The 25,993-nt window shown below is 40.8% G+C and overlaps 1 long non-coding RNA gene across 2 annotated transcripts in view; it reads left to right on the top strand.

Moving 5' to 3' along the window:
• Positions 1 to 23,360, top strand: part of LOC106043384 (uncharacterized) — a 48,515-nt gene extending 25,155 nt beyond the window's left edge. The window contains exons 7-14 of one of the 2 annotated variants that reach the window (XR_010834198.1): positions 78 to 301; positions 1,300 to 1,429; positions 1,778 to 1,854; positions 7,140 to 7,290; positions 8,716 to 8,804; positions 15,250 to 15,338; positions 17,708 to 17,849; positions 20,927 to 23,360. This is a non-coding gene — a long non-coding RNA (uncharacterized lncRNA). Of the gene's footprint in view, positions 1 to 77; positions 302 to 1,299; positions 1,430 to 1,777; positions 1,855 to 7,139; positions 7,291 to 8,715; positions 8,805 to 15,249; positions 15,339 to 17,707; positions 17,850 to 20,106; positions 20,536 to 20,926 lie in introns of those variants that run through there. The other variant, XR_010834199.1, reaches the window with a different exon arrangement.
• The last annotated feature ends 2,633 nt before the right edge of the window (positions 23,361 to 25,993 follow it).

Below are 25,993 nucleotides of genomic sequence, written 5' to 3'. Positions count from 1 at the left end.
GGCTTGGATCCTGGATCCCAGCCTGCAGCTTCACAGTCATTTCTGCTCGTGGGAATTTTAACACGATATTCCCCCAGGTGCTACAATCGGGTCAACAGCTCTCCTGGGAGCTCGAGCATAGACACAGCTCCGTGGGAGTCAGACAGCTTTAGCGCTGCTCACAGCAGATGCCATCCAGTGAACATGAAAGGAACATATATTTATTATCTCCAGACAGACTACAGAGCAGGAGCAGCTCTGTATAATGGCTTTCCTGCTTCACAGTTCCCCAGGGTTGTTGCTCAGCTGGAAGAACGGACAGGTAAGTCAGCAGTCTGCCTCTGTCCTTAAGGTGCTGGTGTCCTCTACACTATCTGGGCAAAAAAAAGCTAAGCTGTTCGCATTCAGCTTCATGATATGAGAGGGTGAACATACTTCACTGCTATTTCCAGAATTAAACATTGTCAGTGTAGCAAGGCTAGCTCTAACAGCACAGATTTTTTTTTTTTTTGGGGGGTGGGGTGGGGTGGGATTTTTTTTCTTTTGTTTCTGAAAACACTGCAGAGGGCTCTTTCTGTTATCTGGCTCTCCCACCTGTTCCAGCTGCGCTCGCAGAGTTGTGTTTAGTTTGCAAGGTTCAAGGTTAGCCTGAGGTTGGGCTCAGACCATGGCCAAGAAATGTAAACATGTAAGAGGCATGTGGTATGAACACACTTGGGAAATGCCATATGGTGTTCTTCCTCCTCCCCATCCTTGCTAGTGAAAGGCCACTGATATTTTTGCAACGAACCCTCCAGGAAAGAACAGATAGCACCAAGAGAAAACTGCAGCAGAACAAGGCTGAAGCTCAGATGAGAGTTTACCCCTTGTCTGAAATGCTTAATCATGCAAAGTGATTTAGGGACTGGTGTCTGTGGACTCACTGTTTCTGCCTGTCTCACATGAGCCGTGGTAAGGAAGTCATGTCAATCATTTCAGGTGCATCCAGGCTGCTTTAACCTGTTTCCAGTGGCTCCTGGGTATGTCTGCGTGGCATAGTGGAGATACCTGCTCTGGCTCCAGGCAAGTTTTCTCCAGAGCCAGGAGCAACACAGCTGTGTCGTTTTGGTGCTTTGCATAAAGGTCATTGTAGTGCTGGTATATCTGCATGGCTGTGCTTGGGGCTGCGCAGCTCTACCGCCTTGTTTAGGCAAATGGGGATAACTCTTGTACAGCTCTGCCTTTTGCAGCACAAAGCTTTTCTCTCCTCACGTACTCTAAGGATTTCTCCTAACTTCAGTTTCTGCAATTGCTTCAGCTAATTGCTGTCTTTTGTTTCAGCAGGTGATGAACCCACCACAGAAATCAGCCCCCGCTGTTGCTAGCTGTGCTGAACTCCTGCCACACAGTTGGAAGAGCTGGAGATCTCCAAATCAGTTTCTGATAAAGGGGACTAACATCCTACACCAAGGTATGGTGCAATACTCATGTTCTTGCTCTAGAGGCCCTATTCTGAAAGCCCACCACCATGCAGGATTGCCATGCGTTTACTGGGAATGGCTGCCCTCCATCTTCTTCTCCCCAGGTACCCTGACTGACCCAGAACTTTCTCCTTTCCATCCTACCATTTTCCAGACAATTAGTATGTTGCATGGGCTCTAAAAACGACAAGAGATAAATGCTTCAAATCTACTAGAAGTATAAACACACAAAAGGCCTAATTTTTTGTAAACCTTCCTTGAATTCAGCTAGAGTTGTATTGCAGTGCCCAATTTCCCCAGGCAGTTGGCTTACTTAAGTGTCTTGATTCCATAACCAGGTCTCCTGGGCAGCACGTGACTGGCTGGAAGGCACCCCCACCTTTGAATTTTTCCTTGAAGAGCTGGGCACCTCTCTGTAAGTTCTGAAAGTTTAAATTGTTCGCTGTTTTTGATTTGGTTTCTCTTGCCTGAAAATTCCCCTGGTAAAAACAGTGTCTGCTCTCAGCTCCTTTCTTGCTTCCCCAAATGTAATGGGGACACACGGGCCATACATTGCTCCCAGCTTTCCCCCGTACCTTTGCATTGTATTTTTGCCACCCTGGGTAAATCTCAAGGCTGACCTACAGCCACCTAAGTTAAGGTTATCATTTCTGCTTGTAGTCAGAGTGTGTCCAACATAAAGCTCACCCACTTTTTTCCCTTCATTCCTCTCTCTTTTTCTTTTATTTTCACACTTTCTTCAGGTACAGCATTGAGAGAAACCAGTTTCAATGTTGAAGTGGACTTAAACAGTCTGCATTTGGTCTCACCCCAACTCTGCATTTCTGTTTCCTGAGCTGTGATCCTACAACTGCTGTGGGGGCTCACACCAGAAGCACAAGCACTGATGTGATACAACAGCTATACAGCTGGGGATGGGGGAAAGAAGAGTGCAGAGAAATGTGTTAAATTGGCTTTGTCTCACACACCTTTTCTCCAGTAGAGTGGAAAGAAGAGTGTACTTGTACTACTGGAGCATGCAGGACAGAAAATGAGCAGCATGTCAGGTTAAACCAATTACAGTTCTGAATAGTACGGATGATGTGTTAACGGGGCTTCTCAGACGACTGACTTGGCCTCTGCCTGCTCCTGGGGATGCTGGGTGGTATAATGACAGAATTTTCACATGGCCAGAATTTCATTACATCATTTGCTAGTATATAGCATATCACAAGGGAATTTTACTTTATTTAACATAGTAACAATGAACAGCTGTCTGCATTACAGCCCTCTGTGTCAGTGAGGATACAGTCAAAATATATTAGTCTACTTTAAAACATTCAAATTACATTTTTGTAGGTTGGCCAGTATGCACTGTGAATGAGCAAAACAAGGAAAAGACAATTCAATAGTGGAAATAAAATGTCAAACATAATGAGAGCCTGAGCACTATGCAGCAGAAATGTTGGCATGAGAGGTGTTAGAGGGATTTAACCTACTTAAGGGACATAGCTTATAAAGGCATCTAGTTTCCAAGACTGCTCTGTTGCCTAGCAGGACTTTAAGCCAGGAGTTATATATGATACGCTGTTTATATCACTATTCTGATAAAATTAGGGTTTGACTTGCTTGAAAATTCCAGTGTTAAAAATGTCAGTTATTAGCTCCTTTTGTGCCTCTGTGAGTTTAGTAGGGACATTTGATCATTCCTAGCTACTGACACTGCCTGGTCTATTAGGATGGTGTCTGTACCACCTTCCCTTCCCCTCCAGCCATACCAGTGAACGATATTCTCCACCAGTTTTGGTACGTATAACAGAGAAGTCTAGGACCATCTGCACACCAGCACTGTGTGGTCTGTCATAGAAGCTAACACGCAGTTACAGCCTCTGTAATGGTTAACAGACTCTGCTCCATTAGCCTCTACTTTCTCATTTATTCCTGTCTGGCCTTCGTCAAGTCTCCTAATTTTTATGAATCTCAGTTCACCAACAAGAGAATTAGGTTTAAGCACGATTTACTTGTGTGTTTTGACAGATGGTTGAGTGCTGTAGTCTATTCCATAGCAAAATATAAATACCCTGCGCAAACTCTTATTCTCATGGGATTTTTAGTGAAGTTTACTGAAGCGTATACAGAATGATACAAGTTTATAATAGGAAGAAGAGGACTTCGATGTCACTTCTTGCCAGTCTGTGGTATTACCCACCGACCTTTCCAGAGCACTTTGCAAATGTAGTTTTACAAGCTGAAAAGGACACTGTGTTCCCACAGTTTCTATAAAAGATCATTCTGTGATATTAAACTACAGGATTGACAGGAAGCTTTCGCTGATGATTGGCCTGATTTTTTTCTTAAATACTCATTTTTATACCTTGGCATTTATATTTTCCTAATAGCCAGTAGAATAACACTGTCATTAGCTTTTCTTGCCATTAGGCACAAGGAGATGTATTCAGCCTGCTCAGTCTTAGAGTAGTTGATTTCTTTGGGCATCAGTCGTTTGCATTGCTTTTCTCAGAACATCCTCTGGCTCACCTGTTGTTCTGCTTTGGCGATGAATGGCCAGAACTAATTGGCCTTACCAACCTCTGAATAAGCAAACAAACTGGAGTCTTGTTAGACAATTAAATGTAACTTAGTTAAATGCCCAGATGGGGATTCAAAACTGAGATTTAAAAGAAAGAAAAAGGAAATGGCAATAATAATGTTGGGGTACCACTTTCAAAGAATGTTTTCAAAAAGATGTCCCAATTTAAGGTTGTACTTTGCAATTAGAAAAGAGTCTGAACAACATTTTACAGATTTTTCTTTCCTTTAGAAAACGATTTCGTGATCTGTGAAAGACAGTGAGGGGGAAATGTTGCCCTTAGCCCCAGCTGAAGTGAATCAAAATCCATTTATACAGGGCCTCTGAAAGAAATGTAGAGGGACTGATATCTCACGTCTTACAGTCACTGATGGAGAAAGTGACGACTGAAGGTTGTAAGGATGGGTGAAATTTCCCCAGTGCAGAGTCCCTGCTGCTTTGCTCCGTAACAGAGAAATGTACTTCTGGATACCATGAAATGCAGAGTCCTGCCTGCTGTCAGCAAGAAAACCACATTCTTGCCTTTCAAACAAGAGACACTGAAATGCAAAGCTGCTATTCTTAAGCACAGAGAGGTGTTAAAATGGTTTATCTAGCTAATAAAAAAGTGACTGGACTCTGTGTGAAGGAAGGTGCTTTCTACCTGTGGCTTCCCAGCTGATGAGGCACGCAGTAGGAAATGCATGGGGTGCTTATTAAAGGAGGGAAGAAAATGGTAAGTTCACAGTGCTGGGGCTCCTGACTGGGGCGAGTGAATTAGAATGAGACAGATGCAGAACTTCATGTTGGCTCCAACATCTCGAATGACAACCACACAGAAAACACAAATGTAATAAAAATTGTATTGTCTTTGGAATAATGGAGAGAGAAATGTATTATGTTTGTGTGACAACAAATGATGTGATTAAGACTGCACTATAATAGTAATTGTGATGATAGCTATTTTAAGGAACTTACACTTTTTGACAAATTCTCCTTTTAAGCTTTCTTGATTGCTTCAATAGCTGATAAAGAGAGTCATTCACAAGCCTTTTTTTAAGCTTGTTTAAAAAAAAAAATCTGTAGGAAATTAAATAAAACACATATCCTCATTCCAGGTTGCATCTTTTAACAAAAACAGGTTAAGAAATGTCATAGTAGGATTCAATGGAAACAGTTTTTCCCATGTACCAATTTCTATGTCTTCTTTATTTAAAGGCTACTTTAACACAGCTTTACCTAATATTAAGCATCTTGAACATCCCTAAATGTTCCAGCACTGGAATATTAGCACGTGCATTGCTTGATAATTCCGTTTTTAACAATTCAGCACTGTCTTTGTATTAAGCCTTTGATGTTGCATAATACTTAAGAAAGTTGTTCATTCTTCAGCATTTGCTTCTTTTTTTTGTTGTTTTGTTTTTTGTTGTTTTTTTTTTTTTTGCTAGATATCCATGAAGTTAAGCATGTGCTTAATTGATGTGTTGACTCAGTGCCTGAGACAGTTTATCTGCAGTGTTCCTGTAAAATGCAGCGCCATGTAATGGGCATTTCAGCGCTCACCAAGAGCTGATGCCGGCTGGGCTGGCATATCTGCCGGGAGGATATGCAGTAGTTAACAGCTGTGGTGTTAATGCTCTGCTCTGCAAGTAAAACATTTAATAAACCAGGCTGTCTTTAGCCTTCATGTTTTCATTGCAGCTATTTTCCAGACACCAAAAGTTTAATTTATTTTTTAAAAGAGACACCACAAGTATAAACTATAGCATATCTGTTTATTATTTGTAGACGTTGTATGTTTCATTGCTGAAGAGCAGCATCAAGTCTTTACACGGGATGTTGAATTTAGTGCTGCTAGGGGAAAATGATCCATCTTCCCTACGCAGAAAGCATTACGTCATGAAGGGATGGAAACAAAGAGCTCTGAGGGACTAGGATAGGCAAACTTCCCTCCTTTTACAGGAAATGGGTGAAGCCTTGCTTGAAATTATTATTCAGACGTTTTGTGCTGTGAAGGAAATGTCTCCTGATAGCACAAGCTATTGGTTTCCTGTTGTGAACTAACAGTTTTGGCATAACCAAGAATGGACAGGAAGGGCAAATGATTGGGGGTCAGCTGAAGAACTTGTTTTAATGAAAAGACCAGCCCAAGAAAGTGGGAAGAAATTTACCCTGGAAAAAAAAAAAAGAAAAAAAAATTAAAGGGGGGAGGGAGGAAGAAAGGGATCAGTTGTCAATTGCTAGGGTCTCCTCATGGAAGTAAATAATAACAAAAAAAAAATCCACATCAAGGTTTAGCAGGGCTAGCAGAAAGCAGGGGATGCTGTTGTTGCACAGGAAGTATCACGGGGGGAGAAAGCCCTTTGTATCCTACCTAATTAAGAGCCTGATTCAACAAATATATATCCGGCTTCTACACTGAGGAAAGCAATTTTTGGAAGTTTTCACAGATGTGGAACTTTTTTTCAAGCGGGACCTTATAACAGAGGCACTTCCAAGTGCTATTTTTCAACCCTGCTGTATAAATAGCACTGCCATCAGGTCCCTGAAACCGCCTTAGCGCCAGGCCCTCCGACTGCCTGCCTTCCCTTTGAAGCAAAAGCAGGCAAAGGGAAGGGGCACGTGTTATATTTTCCCACCTCAGACCTTCTTCCCAGCCCACTGCAAGAGCAGAAAGGAGGTGGCTTCCCCTTGGCTTTTCCTGAGGCCGCTGGGGACCTGTTCACCTTCACGAGCTTGCTAACGCAGCGCCCGGGCTGCCCTCACATTGCTGTCCGAGTCATTTTTACCATAGAATTTTGTGTTACGTGCTCTTGGTAGCAACCACTTTCACTGCAAAGATCATTTTGATTGTATGGAAATTCAGGTTGTAGAAAACGGCCGCCTATTGCTGAAAACAAAACATGAAAAGAGTCAGTCAGTGTTTTCCTACTCCTAAAAGGCCTTCCGTGAAGTGTTTTTTATGATGCCAAACCCATAATGGTTTGTAAAACTGTGCCTGGATTTCTCCTTGGATTTAATTTAGATGGAATTTTAAAATCCATGTACAACAACATTTCTGCTTTCTACTCTTAGAAAAATACAAACTTCAGTCATATTTGAATCACACTTTCTTTTAACATATCCTTTTAAATATTTTTGTTTCCATTTAGGCCTGCCAACATTTCCATGGAAACCCCCAAAAATAAAGACTTTCCCAGCCTTGTGAGAGCACACCTGCAAGAGCAAGAATTGCAGTGAGCCTGTTGCCTGTCCAAAGTGAATCTCCTTCGTTATTGGTGTCACCTAAGGACATTTTTTGTGGTTGGTATGATTTTTTATCTCAAAATTTATTGAAAGCATTAACTTAGAATTTATACAGTTTGAAATCTTGCCATGGAGCAGTAACAAAAGTCTGTTGTTATCCAATAGCTCTCTTTTTAATATACTATCTCAGTTTCAAGGAAAAAAAAATGCTTTACAGATTGTAGTGTTGAGATTGGAAGTCCTGAAAAAACAAGATGAAATAGGCACTCACCTCAGTGAGACAAACACATGTACAATGAAGTCCCAATAAGCTGTCTTAAGAGAAATCTTTCCACTGGCTTCAGGAGGATTTGTATCAGAATTACAAAGACAACTGAAATAATTCATCTGTTTCTTCCTAGTAGAAAGGTGCAGCATGTTTACTATTGAACAGCTGGCTACTGTGAAACCTGATGTTTAGACTTTTCAGCATTGCTGATGTTAGACACACACACACACACACATATATATTAGAGAGCTAAATTTAAAGCAGTCTGATCTGTAATTTTATAATTGCAACTAATTCTGTGTGGTTTTCCACTTAAAAATATTAATATAGACAATTAAAATGGCTTCACTTGGATTTTTTTTTTTTCAACCAGAAGGCAGCTATGATAGTAGAACTGAATTCAGACAGTCTGGCAATACATAAGAACGATATGTCAAGAACGATATTTAAATTTCTTACATAAAAAAAAAAAAACTCAAGCTGACAAGATTTTTTTTTTGGAGCCTACTGTCATTTTTAGCTATATGAATTATATATCCTGTTTGCTAAATTGTTAAATTTCCTGTATGTGAAGGCTTTTGATTTGTATGCATTTCTGCAGTGAGGTGTCAATTTGACAGCAAGTCTGCGTCAGTAATGAGCACCACTGGGAAAACAGAGACTTTTCTGGTTCTTTTTACTAAGGAAAGACTTACCATAGATCCCAAACCTAATGAAAAATTGAACTTTAAATACTGCTAAAAATACACCTTTATGTTACTAACGGTAATACGGAAAAATCTCCTACATATCTTTTTGATTTTTTAAACATACCAAAAAAATTAATTTAAATGCATTCAGGTCTCACCTAGGTTTGCTTTTCACCACCGCTTTATAACTCTATGGCAGAATTGTTAGCCAACACAGACAGACCTCAGAAATGCTAACTATAGCATATATGTCATATCAAATGATCCTGTTGTAATTAATAGGATGTTCTGTGAAATTCCATGCTATTCCACATGAACATGAGTATCAGCTCTCACGTCTCAAGGACTATGAAAGAATGAAAGGAAAGAGCAAACTCAGACCTCAAGCAAAGTGTTTTCGCTATGGAACTGAGTCTGAAGAGGGGGAGATTCATTCACAGAACATGGAAACTGTATGTGACAAACAAGTGTCATGACTGTTGCAACATCTCAGACTACAGTCTCATCAGAATATATGTTTTGCAGGACTGGAGCTTCCTGTTGTACATGTGAAAAAAAAAAATCAAAGAAGTAGCCTGGTGTTTGTAAGAAGAAACCTTCACAGAACGGCACAGGTACTGTTGACACTGGTCATTCACACAGAGACAGCTCCCTCCCACTGTTAACAAAATCCCTGTCCTAATCACAGTGTTTAATTACTTTTTGCAGAACTTACCAGCTTTAAGTAAAGCATTATCAAAGTTCCAAATATTTGCAGTCAATAAAGTTTCCATGTCACAAGAGAAACTTTTTGCTAACAAATGCTGATTCAAATGTCGTGTATTCCTACTGCTTCGGTTTTTGCTCTAGGCTAAGTAGATGACTATTTAGTGCTGTTACAAAGCTGTCAAATTACTTCCACTGATCATCAAAGAGCCAGTTGTGTTTGAGCATTAGGTGGGGAGTATTCCTGTGCATGCATTTGTGCTCAAAATGACCGTTACGTTTTGTTGCATATTCATTGATACCCGTTAAGATGGATTGGTGTTGCAGATGGGAGTTAAAAGTTGAATGTCCCTGTGAAGGTGGGTGGGAATCTCAGTGGCAATAAGATTAAACTGGAGAAGGGTTATAAGTGTTCTGAGTTCTTCGGTGGCAAATGACATGGAAACTGCAGATAGCTGAAATGCACAGGAATTCTCGCGCAGGGTCAGTTTTTCAGGAATGAAGTGGAGAAATTAAACTAATTGTAGAGAAAGTTGTAAACTGGCGTAGATTTAAGCTCAGTCATCATAAAATTGTTCCTGTTCCTTTGGCTACATGCTCTGCGTGAGTGTTAAAATCACCTCTTTCGTTTGTGTGTGCTTTCTGGAAGTGATGAGATGAAAACAGCATACTACTACTTCAACTCAATAGGGAATGATTGGAACTGAAAAGCATTAATTTGTTTGGCGTGAATCATTCTGCAGTATGTTTCAGTTCCATTCCGAAGGGGAGGTTTGTTTGTCCTTTAAAGGCTTACTTAAACAGGAGAGGAAGCGAGAACGAGCCCCTGGCAGCTTTACTTTGCTAATGCAGCTGATGCGTGCCTCACTTCATACTGCTGACGTATTGCTAAAGGACATCTAGGATAGTTTCAGCTATTCCAGTTTTACTGTTACTACATCAAGCTTTTGCCACTGGTTCCCATGACTTTTGGCAGTGTGAACAGGTATTAATATTGAAATATGAGTGTCAAAGAGAAGGTTACAAATAAAGGTGATAGGTTTTGCTGTAATGTCAGTGTCTATTGGTTCTACCTTGCCAGTAGTTTTTCAATGATCTGGACGTTAAATAGTTTTGTTTAAAAAATAAAGCAGATGCTATATGGTGAAAGATGTCTCTTGAAGAGGACTGATACAATGTGGAGAGGATAACTTAATATTATGGTAACCACTTGGATTTGATTTTATCTACATTATTAAATAGTGCCACATTAAGGACAACTTTCAGAAAAAAAACTCAAAAGTTGTAGTTCCTACAAATGTGAAAAGAAATACCAGAACAACGTTAGCTATTCATTTCTCTCGCTGCCTCTCTAAGCTTAATTCTGCCTCTTAATCTCCTCCTTAAAAGACATGTTGAGAAGAAGAAGCTTCATTTTTTTCTATGTGTATTGCATTTCCTTCAACTGCTCCTTGCTCTGAATTTCCTACATTAACTTGGTTTGTCAGTGTGAACTAGTGATAAACTGGGATCCCAGAGGAAATGGCTGCTTCTTACTGATTTCTGTATTAAGTCTTAGGACCCCTTTCAGTCTCCTTGAGTTCCACCTGGAAAGTTGGTTGTTTCCACGCAAGCGGGGAAGGCTCCTTGCCCAGGTTTGCTTCCCTGCTATACGTGTCAGGCACTGTTCCTGAGGCTGGTCTGAGGAGCAGATCTGGTCACAAAAAGCGGCGAGTTCCATTACAGCTATGGCCATAGGGACTGATTTATGTGAAGGGACACGTGCCCTGCGTGTTCCTGTATCTTCTGTGTAACAGTGACCTCAGGCTCCCAGACCTAATGCTTAATGCTCAGATGTTGAGGAGGAGTCATCTGGAGGAGTCATCTTGCACTAATGCACAGTAGCTTTGGCATGTATGAATATATTTTTAATGTAGTTAACGGTTCAGGTCAGATCCCTCTATTCTGATTTATGTACAAGCCAATCAAGGCTTAAGGATTGAACTGATGATGGTATTGTACCAAGGGAAGCAGAGTTTATCAGAAACAAACACATATAATTTTTATGGGGAATTATTATTGTTGGAAGGAACAGGCAGGCTTGAAGTCTCTTCCCTGGGTCTGAAAGGAGTGGCAAGATCTAAGCTAGAGACAAGGATAGGCCCAATTCCTCTTAGTTTAATCTAATTATGTTAGTCAGGCCACTTGAGAGATAAGAGTACTTAGCGTGTGTAGAGCAAAGCTCCCTTCCATATTACAGCAATCATATTCTGTTGGGAAAAGTGGTGTTGCAAGGCAAGCTGTGCAGGCCCGTACATAAATTCTCAGCGAGACCTCCTGGAGTCCTTAATTGCTGTTTAGCCATACTGACAGCAAACACAGCACCTCAGCCCAGCCACACGGAATACAGGGTCTATGGCGTTCAGAAAGCATCTGTTTTAACATCATGATGTGACATTCGTACATAGGGCTCCACTGAACCCGCGGTGTCGGTGGTGGCTGGCTACCTGCTGGGGGAGGCTCGTTCCCTGCGAGAGAACTGCAGGAGCTCAGTGCCTCTCATTTCAGGAGCCCCGTTGGGACCTCTTGGAGTCTTTCCCTGAGCTGGTGGGTGGAGGAGATTCCAATCAGGCAAATAGATGGATTACCAATAAGTCGTGTTGTTTGGACATCTGGATGTATGGCCGCTGCCAGGCTCATTTTTCAGCTTGATGACCGTAATGATTTTGGCAATAGTTGTGGCTGCTCCCATTCATTCTTTCAATAATTTCCATTACCCTTGCCAATTATTTTGGGGGTCTCAGCATTTACTTTCAGAGCTATGCATTTTTGTTTCATGATCTCTGAATGGTGATTTCCATGAGTATGTCTCTCTGGGACTGCTTTTGATCTTCTTAGAGCAAGTTTTACATACAGCATATGCCTTTTGAACTAGCTTGTGACAAAATGACTCAAACATTGCTGCTGTAAATAACCTTCCTGCAGCCAGTGAATGAAAAGGAGACAAGTCTCAGCTCTCAGCTCTCCATTTTGCTGGACAGGGCATGCACACTAAGCATACAATCAGATGGGAAAAAAAAATGTTTTTCGGAGTGTTGTCAGTAGCAGATTCCAGCTGTTCCCTTGGATATAGCACACAGAGGGACTCCGTGTACAGGACTGGTTTCAGCTGCATTTCACTCTATCGTTTTGTCCATTTTTAGTATTTTGTCAGCCCCAACAGGCTGAAACAGGCATCTTCTTGTGTATTTTAAGCTGAAAGAAAAGTCAGTGAACAAATACTGTCTATATAGGCATCCAGGTGGAAAAAAAAATAGCATTATAGGATATGAAACTACTTGTTCTGAAACATTGTTAAGTCTTACTCTGTCAAATACAGACTGTACAGCTCGCATCTTAGCCTGCTGGGGAAAAAAGGAGTTCCCAAACATACTCAAAATACTAAACTGTTCCCAGGAGAGAAAAATCTAAACAAATGCTATCCCCCTTGCTGAACACACCCAGTCCTTCCCTAATCTAAACAGCCACTGACACTATCACCTTCTGCCAGCAACTCTCTTTTATTGTTATGAAGGAAGGCTTACGCTGCTTCTGCAGGTTTTTGCCACCTCTGTACAATTGCATGCCTCAGATATTCAACCAGCTGTGTGCTGCCGATTCTTCGAGGGGTTGACGCACACAGAAAGGGATTCCGTATCAGAATGCTCCTGCATTAAGACTGCGTGGTGACTAGTGGTGACTGGTCGTTAGGTCATCACCAGTCACTCGTGAATCAGCAGCACACAGCTGGTTGAGTATCTGAGGCTAGTCACTTGGGGTGACTGGTGCCATCCTTTGCATACGGGACCAAACAGCAGACAGATTTTGGAAAAACGGTTTCAGAATTACATGCTTCCTGTTATTAACATAGACCGGTGTACATGCATATCACAAAAAACAGACAAGGCATCTCTAATTACCAACCCTAACTCATTAAAGTAGAGTCTGATAGTTTTATAGTCTTGATACAAGAGGTTATACTAAGGATCAAGGCTGTACTTGGTAAAAATCATCAGTTACCACCAGAAATAAAAGCATTTTAGATGTCATTTCCTTGAATATGTGCTTAACAGTTTCAAGTCTTTGAAAGCATGTACCAGCTACTCCCCATCACACAGCTGCACTGGCTCCACGCTCTCTGGATTCAGTTCAAATCTTGTTTTCAGTATGACAGGAACTTTTGTCAACACTGTATTTGAGCAACAAGATGCATGCCAATAACAAGACAGATAAACGAAAATACCTTAGCAAGTAGGCACGGTTCTGGATCCTAAAGCCTTGGGAAAGTTTGGTTAATTTCTCAGCATTAACAGGCATGTATCTATAGCACTGGACGTACGATTAAATTGTACCTGAGATGGCTGCTTCTCAAAGCAGGTACTGTGACATGACCCAACTTCTGTCCAGGTTGCCGTTGCAGACAACCTGGATCCACACTGTCTAAAAGTGCCACGTGTCCTCACGTCACGTCAGCCTTATCTGAAAGGCTGCAGGACGTCTCGTCTGTCTAGCCTCTAACATATGTTCTCATCACACGGGCAGATGGGACATAGGGAAGTGCCTGGGTCAAGTCATGCTCAGAGCCTGTTAGCACTGCGGGATAAAGATCAGATACTTGGAGCAAACTTGAGTGTTCTCTGAATATGTCACTTTGTCCCAAACTGACAGTCAGTCCCAAGTTTGCTGCAGGGACCTGATGGCGAATTTAATTCAAAGCAGTCACGAAGTTTTTCTGTAGGCCATGCTCATCTCACTGAGCTTTCTTATCCACTGAATCAAAGAAACTGCAGAAGATTACACATCAGGTATGCACAATTTCATAGTAAATGCAAATACACACTTTAAATGTCATATAAATACTGTGGATTGCATTCATAGCATGCCGGAGGCATACTTAAATACCATCATTTGCTTTTCTTAAATGCATACGTAATTAATAATGGCCTGCTAACCTCATCAAGTTCTTCATGCTTTCAGGCTGAGACAGTTGTATGTGATATACATCACAACCCCCAAAGAATAATGGTAAAAGAAAACAGGAAAATTCCCTCCCAATAGAGAAGACTCCCCTCTGGCTTTAAGGGCATACAGCTTCCAATTAAAGCCTTACAAAAGGGCTGATAGGAGACTAAGGCTCGGTACTGCCACAAAATACGTCTGTCTGATGAGGTGCCTACGGCACAGCTGTAGCTTTACAAACAAGTATCAGTAAATCCACCTTTGAATGCAGTTCATCTGTCTGGAGAATGAAGTTCATCTTTCACAGTACGACATGGTCTTCTAGCCAGAAGGAGAAAGGAAAAAAAAAAAAAAAACATTTATCATTCCTTTGCCAGGCAGAGTTCAACTTGAAAGAAACCGGATGAATTGTGCATCATTCATCTAAGGAACAAATCTACACTACAGATTTGTCTGAGAGACAAGTGAATGCAATCCAAAAAAGCTATCCATTTCAGAATGGGAGGCTTGAATTCAATCCAACCATAAAATGCATGCCGAGTAGCATCCATTTATTCAGGGTAGTAATGGCTTCTTTTAAAAGCACATTGCCTTGATCATTTGTGTTAAACATGGCATATATACCAACAAAAATCCCCATCTCTGTGAATGCAGGCTATCTGCCAGCTCCACAAAGGGATTTTTTTTTTTTTTAAACAGCTACTGAGCAAGGGCTGTTGCCTGCAGAGCAGATTTTATATGTTCAGTCTACTGTGATCATCAGGTCCGAGTGCACAGTAAATGGAATTCACAAGCCTTTCCAAGTCACCTCCTGTGTAAAGCCCTGAACAGACAGTCCCAGAAGTGAAGTAAGGAACAACTTCTCTCCCCGCCCCTTTGGGCAGCTCACATACATGCTTTTAGCAGTACCTAAAACAAGAAAAACACCTAGATCCACTTTGCTGGGATTGACGGAAACAGAACGGAAATGAGAAACTGATTGAGTGGTGAGCCAGGTTCTCTTGCAGAGAAACTTCCAACTTTCTTTCCTAATGATTTTTTTTAAAGCACTTCATTTTTGCTTGTATTCCATTAAAAAAAAAAAAAAAAAACTTGGCCCATGAGATGAGTTCTCAGTGCCTACACAGATGAAAGCCGTGAGAGGCCTTAAATGACTTCAGCAGGAAACTACTGGGAAGGGGAGTGGTCTGTTTTCTGACAGTCCCATTACACATTTCTAGGAAAAATCTTTTCAAGTTCTGTGTACGAAAATGAAACAGGATTACAGCACTGCCTCTCTCTTGGAGACAATCTCAACAACACTCTTTTCCTGCTGCCATGCTGCAATGCTGCAAAGTAATTCCCTTTTTCCTCTCTCCTTTTCTCCATCTATCTCAGGATCTTGGGCTCAGAAACAGCACTTGAAGCGTGTTGAATGTAAAACTTCAATCTGAAGTCTGCTCAGATAGGACCCATGTTTCGTTCAGGTAACCTTCAAGAAGACTTTGTTCTGCAGCTACATTCATAAATGCATCTCCCTTTACCCCAAACCCTCACATAAACTGTTTAGTGAGCTCAGGAGTTTTCCACTTAGTAGCGATGACAAAGCACTTGACTACTGCAAAACCCATGACAGAGAAGCTGAGCAATAACAGCCGCCAGCCAAATAGATCACTGGGGTGGAAGGTCATCCTTGAACTCTATTTCCATTTTTCCCCGCTTGGTAAATTGCTCTGGGAACAATCTTCTTTTCTAGCATAATGTAATCAAGAACTAGGAAGTCACCACCACTTACACAGCGCTGCAATTCCTGGCCTGACTGACCGTGTTGGGAATTTGAACTGAAGTCTCCACCCAGGCAGCATGTGGAACCAATGTAATGGCTAACACAATTCAGAGCTTAAAATGGAGCGACGTTGCAGTTCCAGCTGGTTTTGTAAGTCAGAACAAGAGATTCTTGGAAGCGTTATAGGAGAAATAGAAATAAACAGAGGTGAGGAATGGCTCCTAGTCTGACGATGCACACTAAGGAATATCTGAGTGACAAGGCAAAAAGGCAAGGCAAAAGCGAAGCACCACTAGACAGCGTTACGTAGCGCCATGCTCAGAACCAAGACAGCAACGAGAAAGTGATGACTCTGGGACATGCTTCTTGGGAAAGAGGCGCATTATTTTTATCTCTGCTTTTAGAACAGCTGCAGCCCTGTGCATATGGAAAGGTGAAGAGCTGTAACAGCCTAGGGGTAAAAAAAAAGCTTTCATTTTGCTGAAGAAGAAAGGCTTGCTGGATGAGTTTGACACGGCCCAAATGCCCTTAACAGGTTCTGTGACTCACAGTGCTCTACAAATCCCTTAATTATCTGAGTGGCATCTCCTGATGTACTGGTTAAATCCAAGCTCACTCTGGAAGGGCCTTCTTTCTTGAAAACTGGTATATTCTTTTTGATGAAACAAGTTTCTACATTATTCCTTAGTCCTAACACGCAGAGACCCAGAATCACCGACAAGCATTCACCTTACTACCAAAGGTATTTCCACGGAGGTTGCTGCCTCCAAGCAGAAGTTCTCAGCTAGCTGCTAATTCTGACCCAGAGCTTTAGCAATTTAATAAGTAGTGTTTACGCATTAGTATTTTTGCTGTATAATTTGGTAGATCTGCTGCCTACCCCATGCCCTTGTTTAGTGGCTATCTGCCTTTCCAGCAGACTCAGTCTTCCCAACCTAGCAGTCTTTGAAGGCAAGAAACCTACTGTTTTGTAGAGAAGTGTGTGGGGAAGGAAGGTCAAGCCACAGACTTCAGAAGGAGTCTCTTTTGTGCACGTGTTTATGCCTGCATACCTCGTACCTGCATCTAACACACCTGCTACATCCTTATCTGTCTGAGGAAATCCTGATCGCTACACCATTATTTGGAGATCACAGGCAAAGTTCATTGTTCTTAGAGTTCATCCATCAAGCTAACAGCACAGGTAGGAGGCTGGAGATAAAGTGTTTATACAGTGAGAGAACCATGATACAAGATCCGCACTGAAAAGAGATGATTTGCCATGTTCGTACAAAGCACTCGCTGTGTATTTAGAAAATATAAAAAAGATAATCAGTAGAAGCATTTGAGGAAAGAAAAAAAAAAAGAGGTGAGATCACCACAAAACACTTCTCAGATTTTCACCCACAAAAAACAAAATAGCAACTTATAAAAAAGAAATAGTAGATTTTTATTTTTTTTTTGTGGGGGGGAAATCTCAGATATCATCAGAGTCTCAAGCAATGAAGTTCTATACTGGCATTACAACAAAATACCTCAAACCGTGCTAAACCTGTACATCCCAGTTTAACATGTACAGGTAGGACTCATCCTGCAAACCAGATCTAACTAGCATCATTCTTCCTAAGTATGTTCTGAAAGGCTTTAATTCCCAAATGGCCTGGTCTGGAGGAGATAATTTTTACACTCTCTTGAGTGGTAACAGCTTGAAAACAGCATGCTTCAGGCTTGCAAGAGTCCTCAAACAAGCTACTACAAATACAACAGCCTTTAAAATTACTAGAATTTACTTTAAAATTACTAAAATGGTTAAAAAAAAAAAGAAAAAACATTTTTTTTTGCACAAAAATACATTTAAACTATTATTTTAAAATAGACTATGAACAGAAGCAAAATGTGAAAGAAGGCTTTGCATCATGTAGGTTATCTTTTCTTTTGTAGCTGAAGTTCTTTAAATATTTTTAATTTTAAATTAATATTCTTAAAAGGAGGGAGGGGGGCTAGTTCAGACAGCTATTGAGAGTTGTCCATCTTGAAGAATTTTCCTCTAGATGTGCTCTACACTTTCTTTATGCTTTATTCTCTGGATAGGACTGATTTTTGTGATTCGGGTGAACTCCAGATCACTTCAGCAAAGTGCAGATTTACAAGGAAGGACATGCAACAGATGAAGGACATGCAACAGTTCACAGCTTTAGAAAGCATCCAAGACCAATCAACAACTGCATCTACTGTAAGTAAAACTACTCCATCTTATAAAATCATCTCATGGGAGAGGAAATATCTAACAGTAACGTTAAACGAGTGTAACAACAAAAACAAGTAAAACTTTGGCTAAAACAATACCTGTGGGAAAAGCTTTGACAAAGTCATTATGATTTTTTTTTTATCATGTTTCTATCAGAGAGCATTACTAATTTTTAAAGTCTGTTTTACTTGAACTTTTGAACACCATCCTACATTTGCAAAGCATAGTTGTCATCCCAGGGAGAATCTTCAACAGCCTACTGTCATTTTCAAAGGGAAAGGAAAACATAGCAAAGGCTTCAAAAATGTGAGTGAATTATTTCATCCGCTTACAAGTGCAACATGTGCTCTCTCTTCTGTAGTGACACAGTACAGAAAACAAGATCTAATTAAAGCAGTTCCTTTGCCAAATGAGTGGGATCTTGTAAAGACTTGGCACGCAGTTCTGATTCAAGCTTTCTTGTCTTAAACAAAACTAAACTTAATACGGAATGTAATAATAAAGCCCTGATGGGGTTATTCAATTTTTTTTTTTCAGTCAAGTGACCACAACGTGCTGGTCCTGTAATCAAAGGGACACTCAGTATCTAAAACAGCAATATTGAAGGAAACGGAATTTTGCATACTACAGTACTGATGTCATGTAAGTGAGCCAAAGAACATTTGGCCTTTTGTTATCTTATATACTAAGACAGAAAAGCTTTGGTCTAGCATGCCTTTTCCTCTGTTCTACCCAAATGAACAGGTGTGTTTTTAACAACACACAAACCAAAAAGCTTGCAAGTTTCAGAATGTACTTTTGAAATTTAGAAGTAAAATTATTTTTCTAAGAAAGTGATTTTCATCTTATTATCTTGAAATAAGTATATATAGTGTCTTGAAATAAGAAACATAATCTTGAAATCTCATGGGTGATATTGGTGATAGGGGGATGGTTAGACCAGATGATCTTGGAGGTCTTTTCCAACCTTTATGATTCTATGAAGCTGTCCATAAAAGGTAGATAGGCAGAGAACCAGGTAAAATCAACAAATAGGGTTTTGATTGATTGTTTTCCAGTTGGAGAGAAAAATAAGGCAATTTTGATTAAAAAGCAACAACAACAACATCAAACTACCAAAAAACACAAACAAACACAACTTTGGTAATACAAGCTAAGCATGAGGTAAGGATCACCATTAATGTACAAAATTTTTTAAAAAGTCCCAGGGCCCAATATAGAAAACTCATAGAAGATTCAGTAATAAATAGATTTTACAGTGCAGTGTAAATCCAGATGCTACTTCTCTGTTATTGAACTCAAGTTGCTGATTAACTCAATACACAACATTAGCAGAACAGTATAGTTAATTCAAAGAGAGCCAGAAAATGCCCCCGAAAGCCTAAATGCTACTCTGTTGAGAAATCAGCGCCCAGGGCTGCTACAACAACTTTGTTAGCCACTAACCTACATCTCACGGTATCCAGCTAACTCACCAGCACCCCGAGTACAGAACACCTCATAAATACATGAAGCCAGATTACCCTTTCTTCTGAATAGCATTACAGCTCTTTGACAAACTGTGTGTGAAACATGGTTCTTGGGAATATGGATTACAGACAGCTCTTCAAGATGTATTTTGAAAGCACATATGTGGTATTGAGGTAGTTGGAATTTGCATACAGAAAGAACAGGTATATTTCTAATGCAATCTGGACCTCAATTGGCGTGAACTGTCTTTAAGTGCACGGCCTGTACGAGGATAACATGCACAGAGCACAAAGGGATCTCTGTTCCACATCTGGGTGTTGTACCAGGAGCAGAGGGCGGAGGGAGGGAGGCGAAATCTGCGATGCTGATGTGAAGGTAAGATGCAAGATATGGGCATCTGGCAGCCATAAGAGGCAAATGAGGTAGAGTCGGGCCTCTGGCTGCTTGCCAGCGAGGGTGTGTGCAAGGATAACAAGAGCTTTTAACCCGTACCGAGAGGTCAGGATGGCAGGAACAGAATTATGGCACATTGTACTTCGACTGCAAATTTCTGCACTTTACAGAGTTTCAGTAAAATTCTACCACAACATTCGATAATTAATATTTAAAATATATGCAATCAAACTTCAGCACAAATGACCAAGTCCACAAAACATCTAGATGTATAGCTCCCATTAAATTCGCTGGGGGTTAAGCCCCTAAATACTCCTACTGTTATGACCAAATATTTAAAGGTGGTTTTGTTTTTCTTTTTCCTTCTTAAAAACTACAGATTGTGCCCTCACTTTGAAACAGATGTCTGTTGCTTGTGGCTTTTTTCAGACCTGTATTTCGCTGTAGCTCTCCACAAGTACCACAACCTGCAGTGCCCCAGGCTGCAGCACGTATCTCTGAAGTTTCAAAGATAGTACTCGTGTGCCTCTGGAGCTCGTACCCCTCACTTCAACAACTGCTCTTCAGCCCGCTCGGATGCTACCAACCCCACTTACAGGCTGTTGGAACAAACTACCCTAACACAACAGTCAGAGGAGTAGACAAGATTACAGATTCGGAATGAGTTCCTGCCTAGATTCAGTATTAAGAAAATTTTATGCAGTTATTTTTGCGCACAGATTCTCTTGCAATGCCTAGGACCAATCTTAGTTTTCCAAAAAGCAAGTTTTTAATTATGAGCAGAGAAACAATAGCTTACTTCAACATGAAAAAGAATACACCCACTATTTTTCCATGTTCTATAATTCAAAAATAGGTCAACTAATTAGCTTTAAAGCTTTCAAGAGGATTAAAATTGAAATATAGGGCTCCGTTTCCTTTTTATTTTTTAAGCCAGACAGAGAGATTGAAAATTTTCAGACTAATGGCTACGTTAAGACAGTGAAAGAGGTAAAAGTTTTGAACTATGAATCTAACATTGCTAGAATGCATTGATTCCATAGTAAATTTTTAAATAGAGTAATTTTTTAAAACATAGACTACATTTAAAGCATTTAAATAAGACCATAGCATTAACTACATGACAATTCAGAAGTGCCTATAATTCATCATGCTGCACCTACATCTACCTGGCTTCTTTCACTTTTTTTTTTCCATAGAGTGCACATCTAGAATGCAAACGGGGGCCGAAGTACACCTGAACAGCATGCCTACCAGGTCAAGGGACTTCCTAGATTTAATGTGAACCAGACAGAACCAACATGGTCTGAAAAGAGTGACCAGAAAACAGCATCGTTTTTACTCTGTATATTAAAAACATAACACTGGAGGCCAAAATTTGTTTTGACTGTGTTTGGCAGTTAATGACAACAGAACTATAATCAGCATCATGTTGACCCAGTGTTCTCCAAGCTCTTTCTGTGGGCACCAGAGGAACACCTTGTACAGACAGAGTATGAAACACAGTCCCTCTGTTCATCAGTGCCACAGCCACTGTGCACAACAGGCACCACTTTGGAGAAACGTTCCTAGCTTCAGCGGCGTGTCTGAATTTCAAACAAAGGAAGCCTCACAACTAAAATCCAGATGAAGCCCAACCCTGGTTCTGCTGCTGCTGCTCTATGCGCTATTGGAGATCCTCTGAACTCAGCTGACTGAATGGGCTGAACGAAGAGTGAAGCACCCCCAAAGGGTTGGGGAGTAACAGCAATTTCAAACCACCTTGTTTTGAGTCCACCCTGGCATCTGTATGGGTTCCTGGTGCCAATGGTACGATTTACACACAGCCTCAAGGCTCCACACTGGTGATGGAGAATTTGATGTGAAGCCTCTCCTGCTCACCTGAATGCTCAGAGCAGGGAGGCAAGAGACGCAGCAGCTAGTACAGACACTTTCGGTCATCCAAAGGCTGGCTAAACACATCCAGGGATACAAGCTGCTTACAGCAGCCTAGCATACCACTGAACCACACCCTTCAAGTTATTTCCAGCAATCCTAACAGCCACTGCAGTCAAAGACCGTCTTGGGGTTTCCATCTGAAGTCCAGATCCTGCAAGAAATGCTACTGCAGGATTTGGGGCCATGTTCTACGCTTTTCAGGATTCTCTGTCCTTAGACTCAAGTTCAGGTTCCTGCCACCCAAACAAGCCTGAAGAAAAACTACTGGTAAGTACTGGAGGTAAGTCAAACAGCACTGAAAACTGACTGCTGAGGTATCCTATACTTACAGTCGCTTCACCTCAAACTAATTTGATTTTAAAACTTAAGTTAAGCAAGTTATTAGTAATCACTTTACACATATTTATTTTGTTGGGGAAGGAAGGGAGGGAGAAGAGAAAAAAAAAATCAAGCTATTTAGCTTTCCAACTATTTAACATAAAACCCAAAAAAGCTCCATCTGGCAACCAGCAGGATTTCTAAATAATCTAAATAGTATCTACATAAGAACCAGGCTGTCTATAGTAAGACAACTTCGACTTTTACAGGCACAAGAAGCCTTTATTAACATAAAAGGAAATTATAAAAAATTAAGTTAGAACAGGAACAAGAGTCTGGCAAACTGACAGAAGACCCCAGGAATCTCTGGATTAATCTTGAAATGCTGCTTTTGCCTTTGTTGGCATATAGCACCATACACTGTGTGGTTTAAAAAACAAACAAACAAAGCAAAAAAAAACCCCTTAGGTTCAAAGGACTGTAGTACAATAAAACCAGTTCCAAGAAAAGATTCAGATTCATTAAAATCAATATATGTAATTCCTCACTTTGCAACATGAGAAGACCCCTGATGTTTTAACATCGTGGAAAATATTAATATTTAATTACAGACTTAACTGAGTCATGGATGAGGCCCCATTTCCATAGCCATCCTTCTTCATTAAGAAAATAGTTTATAATGCCACTAATTCTGTCAGTTAAATATACCTTTGAATAACTTTTTATATAAAATTTTGACAATTCGTAATTTCCAAGTAAATAAACACCTCCCCATATTTAATTTTCCAGGTTATCCATAGGAAGGAAATGGCCTTCCACTTCATACCTAGCCTGCCTGGTTTTCGCCCTGTGTGTGTGAATGCCCCAAGCCTGGTGGTGTTTTGGTGTCTTACACAAGCTGTTAATGGTCAGGCTGCCACTTTCAAGCTGCCACTGGGATTTTTCTGTCAGTGTCCTGGACAAGAGCCAAAGAACACCACCAGTGGGCCCAAAAAAACCCCATGTTGTGCTGATCCTGTGAGGATGGGGCAGCCTTGAAGCTCCGCGCTTCCTGTAGCTCTCCTGGGTTCCAGGAAGGGAATTTCTATCTTTATCACTGCCCATCTGGCACCTCTCGCAGGCAGCAAGAACAAAGAGTTGGAGCTAAATGTTCTGGTCCCTACCATCTGCTTCTGCTCGTAAAGTCTACAGGGAACCTGATAGGGAGAGGAAACAAAAAAAACCACCTTCATCTCCCACCAAACTGCTCTGGCAAGTACCTATTTTTGCCTGTACTTCTCAAGGCAGCCCTAGAGGCCCTTGGTTCCCTACAGCAGTACAGCTGCTTGACACAGAGCATCCCAAATGCTGCCAGCCCAACATCTCCATTCACAAACATCTAACATCCCGGAAAGAAAGGTTGCGTTGTTTGAGATCTGCTTTACTGGATCAGCCTCTGTTCTATCTAGAATAGGAAAATTCCTGTGGGTTTAATAGGAGGTATTACCCTACAGATTTTCTCTGGTTCCACCTCCTTTCCCATCAGCCACATCCCCTCTTGCTGCAAGGCTGCATACACCATGTGTTGGCTCGACCCCTTCTGTCTCTGACAGAAGTTTGGCCAAAAAGAGCAGATTTTCTGCTACTTTGATCATTTCCTGTGGTAAAAAAGTGAAGGGAATTATCTGACCCATGGTCTTTTTTTTCTTAGTTTTGAAAAATAACAAGGATTTACATTTGCAAGTTCCCTTAAATAGCATACTTGCTTTTCAATAGCGTTTTGCTGCTAGTTTATTGGTTGTCTTACAGAACTTTTAACTTTACTTTTTTTTTTTTTAGAATCAGAAAACACATTGCTCTGTCAAATTCTGTAATCAACTGCTATATTTAATCAATACAGAACTTCATTATGGTGATGAAGCAACCAAAAGGTAGTATCAAATTCACAAGCAATGCAAAAGTGGCAGCTTCTACCCTGTTAAAAATTCTCACATTTAAAAAAGCAGCTTAATTCTCTTTTGGTGGGGATAGTGTTATTTTTGGCTACAAACATGCATTGCATAATGTATTTAGAAATAAGTTAACCCTTTTATTAAATACACTATTAGAATAGATCCATGATGTGTGCGACATAAGCAGCCTGAAATACTAAGTTTTCTCCCATCCGTGAGAGAAACTTTGGAACCAAGCTTCTCTCTGGAAGGTTCCAGTTCAAAAAACAGGTCTAATGCTTGTCTAACCCTATGTTGAAATAGTGACATGACCTGTTTACCCAAATGGTGTAAGCATTTGGGCAACATGGACCTCAAGTATGAAGCCAAGTGATAATCAGTGACCATTATGCAGCCTGAAACTGCAACCTGAAAACAAGTCCATTAGGTATATTTTTTCTGTCCCAGAAAATACAAAGTAAAAGAACAATATAAATATGCCCAGTGAAATAACCTTATATCAGAATTAATATTCTATAGGAATACATTCCAAAGCAATTATCACAATGTACATCGTCTTTATAAATAATTTTCCTGTTAACCGCTTACTCAGAGTGCATATGAACAGCTGTTTGTATCAAAAGCCCTTTTTTTGAACTTTGCTAGGTTCGTAATACATACAGTACAGATTTTGACAGATAATCCCTTGAGCTGAGGCCAGAGGAGTGCATGGCTACCTTTGCTATCAGTGGAAGTTCTACTGTGGAAAGAAACGATGAAGGTATGTACTTATATACTTCAAAATATTATCAGAAAGAGGGAGGAATCTGCAGTATCCTTGTTAAAAACTGAAATTGTACTGAACCACAACAAAATTGGTGCTATCATTAATAATATATTACCCTTCATACACAGAGGTAATAAGGAGGCTGCACTGTGATCCATATAACCTCATTAATAATGTATAAATGAATCAAAAAGAATCTAATTAGTTCAGCAGTGCCAAAAATTATCAAGTAGAAACATCAAAAGAGGTGGTGGGACTTTTTTTTTGTTTTTTTTGGTCAGACATGCTGCAGAGCTGCCCTTCGGAATCCTCTGGTCTGTATCTGGAAGCAGGGCTCCCAAACGTAGGTCGCGGTGACTCCAACGGGCTAGAGCCGGGCGACGGGCAGCCCCGTCTCCCCACGTCCCGCACGAACTCCTGCACCACCTAGGATCTGTGCAGAGGAAGGGTGGAGCCAGTTCCTCACCTCCTTTCCGCAGCCGCAGAAGATAGCACATCCTGAAAGCATTATGTTTGCTACAACCCCTTTTTCCTCCTTCCCCTCAAGTGCAACTGCGGAAAAGAAGGAAGGGCGGACTGGGGCAGCATCTCGGCTTCCATGGAGACATGCTAGAAGAGATACAAAGGAGAGCTGAGCAGACAGCCGCAAGCACGTAAGAGGTGCAGGACCTCCCTGTAGATGGCCTTGGCTTCCTGCGAATCCCTTGGGAGCCCTACAGCTGTTCCTGCCATCCAGCTGGGAAAACGTGAGTGCATGCACACACAAGTCTCTGAGGAAATACCTGTGGAGGTTTCTTCCACTGGATAGTCCAGCAGACAGGATCATCTAAGTCAAAGTTAGAACAGTATCTGTCTGTACCTGTGTGGGTATACACATATATAAAAACACTCACGCATCTGTCTATATCTATACATAAAAGTGAGAGAACTTTTATACCCTACTGCGTCCTCTGCAGCATGTAGTGATAGCGTTATATTGCAGCAGAGATGTAGTGAGAAAACCATACCCAGGGGAACGTAGCTTGGATGGATTTTTCACAAAGAAAAGTGCTAATTGTACAATTCACTGAAGTAAAAAGAATAAACAGACCAAAGAATAAACAAGACCTAATAGTGGGGTCTACTACACTGATTTTCTTTTCTGACCCTGAAGATACAGATACATAAGCTTAGCTTGGACCTCCTTTGACAGGATGTGTTTGTGCACTACACAGTCATGTTTTACTCCTGTCTGAAATTAAGTAAAAGCACCATATGCAAGACAAACAATAACGCTATAAAAGGAAGGCCTTTCACTACTCTGGGACTGTTCT

The sequence above is a fragment of the Anser cygnoides genome, chromosome 11 (genome assembly GCF_040182565.1).
Source record: "Anser cygnoides isolate HZ-2024a breed goose chromosome 11, Taihu_goose_T2T_genome, whole genome shotgun sequence".
Classification (NCBI taxonomy): domain Eukaryota; kingdom Metazoa; phylum Chordata; class Aves; order Anseriformes; family Anatidae; genus Anser; species Anser cygnoides.
Note: the sequence above shows the minus strand (reverse complement) of the source record. Positions and strands in the feature narration are given on the sequence as shown.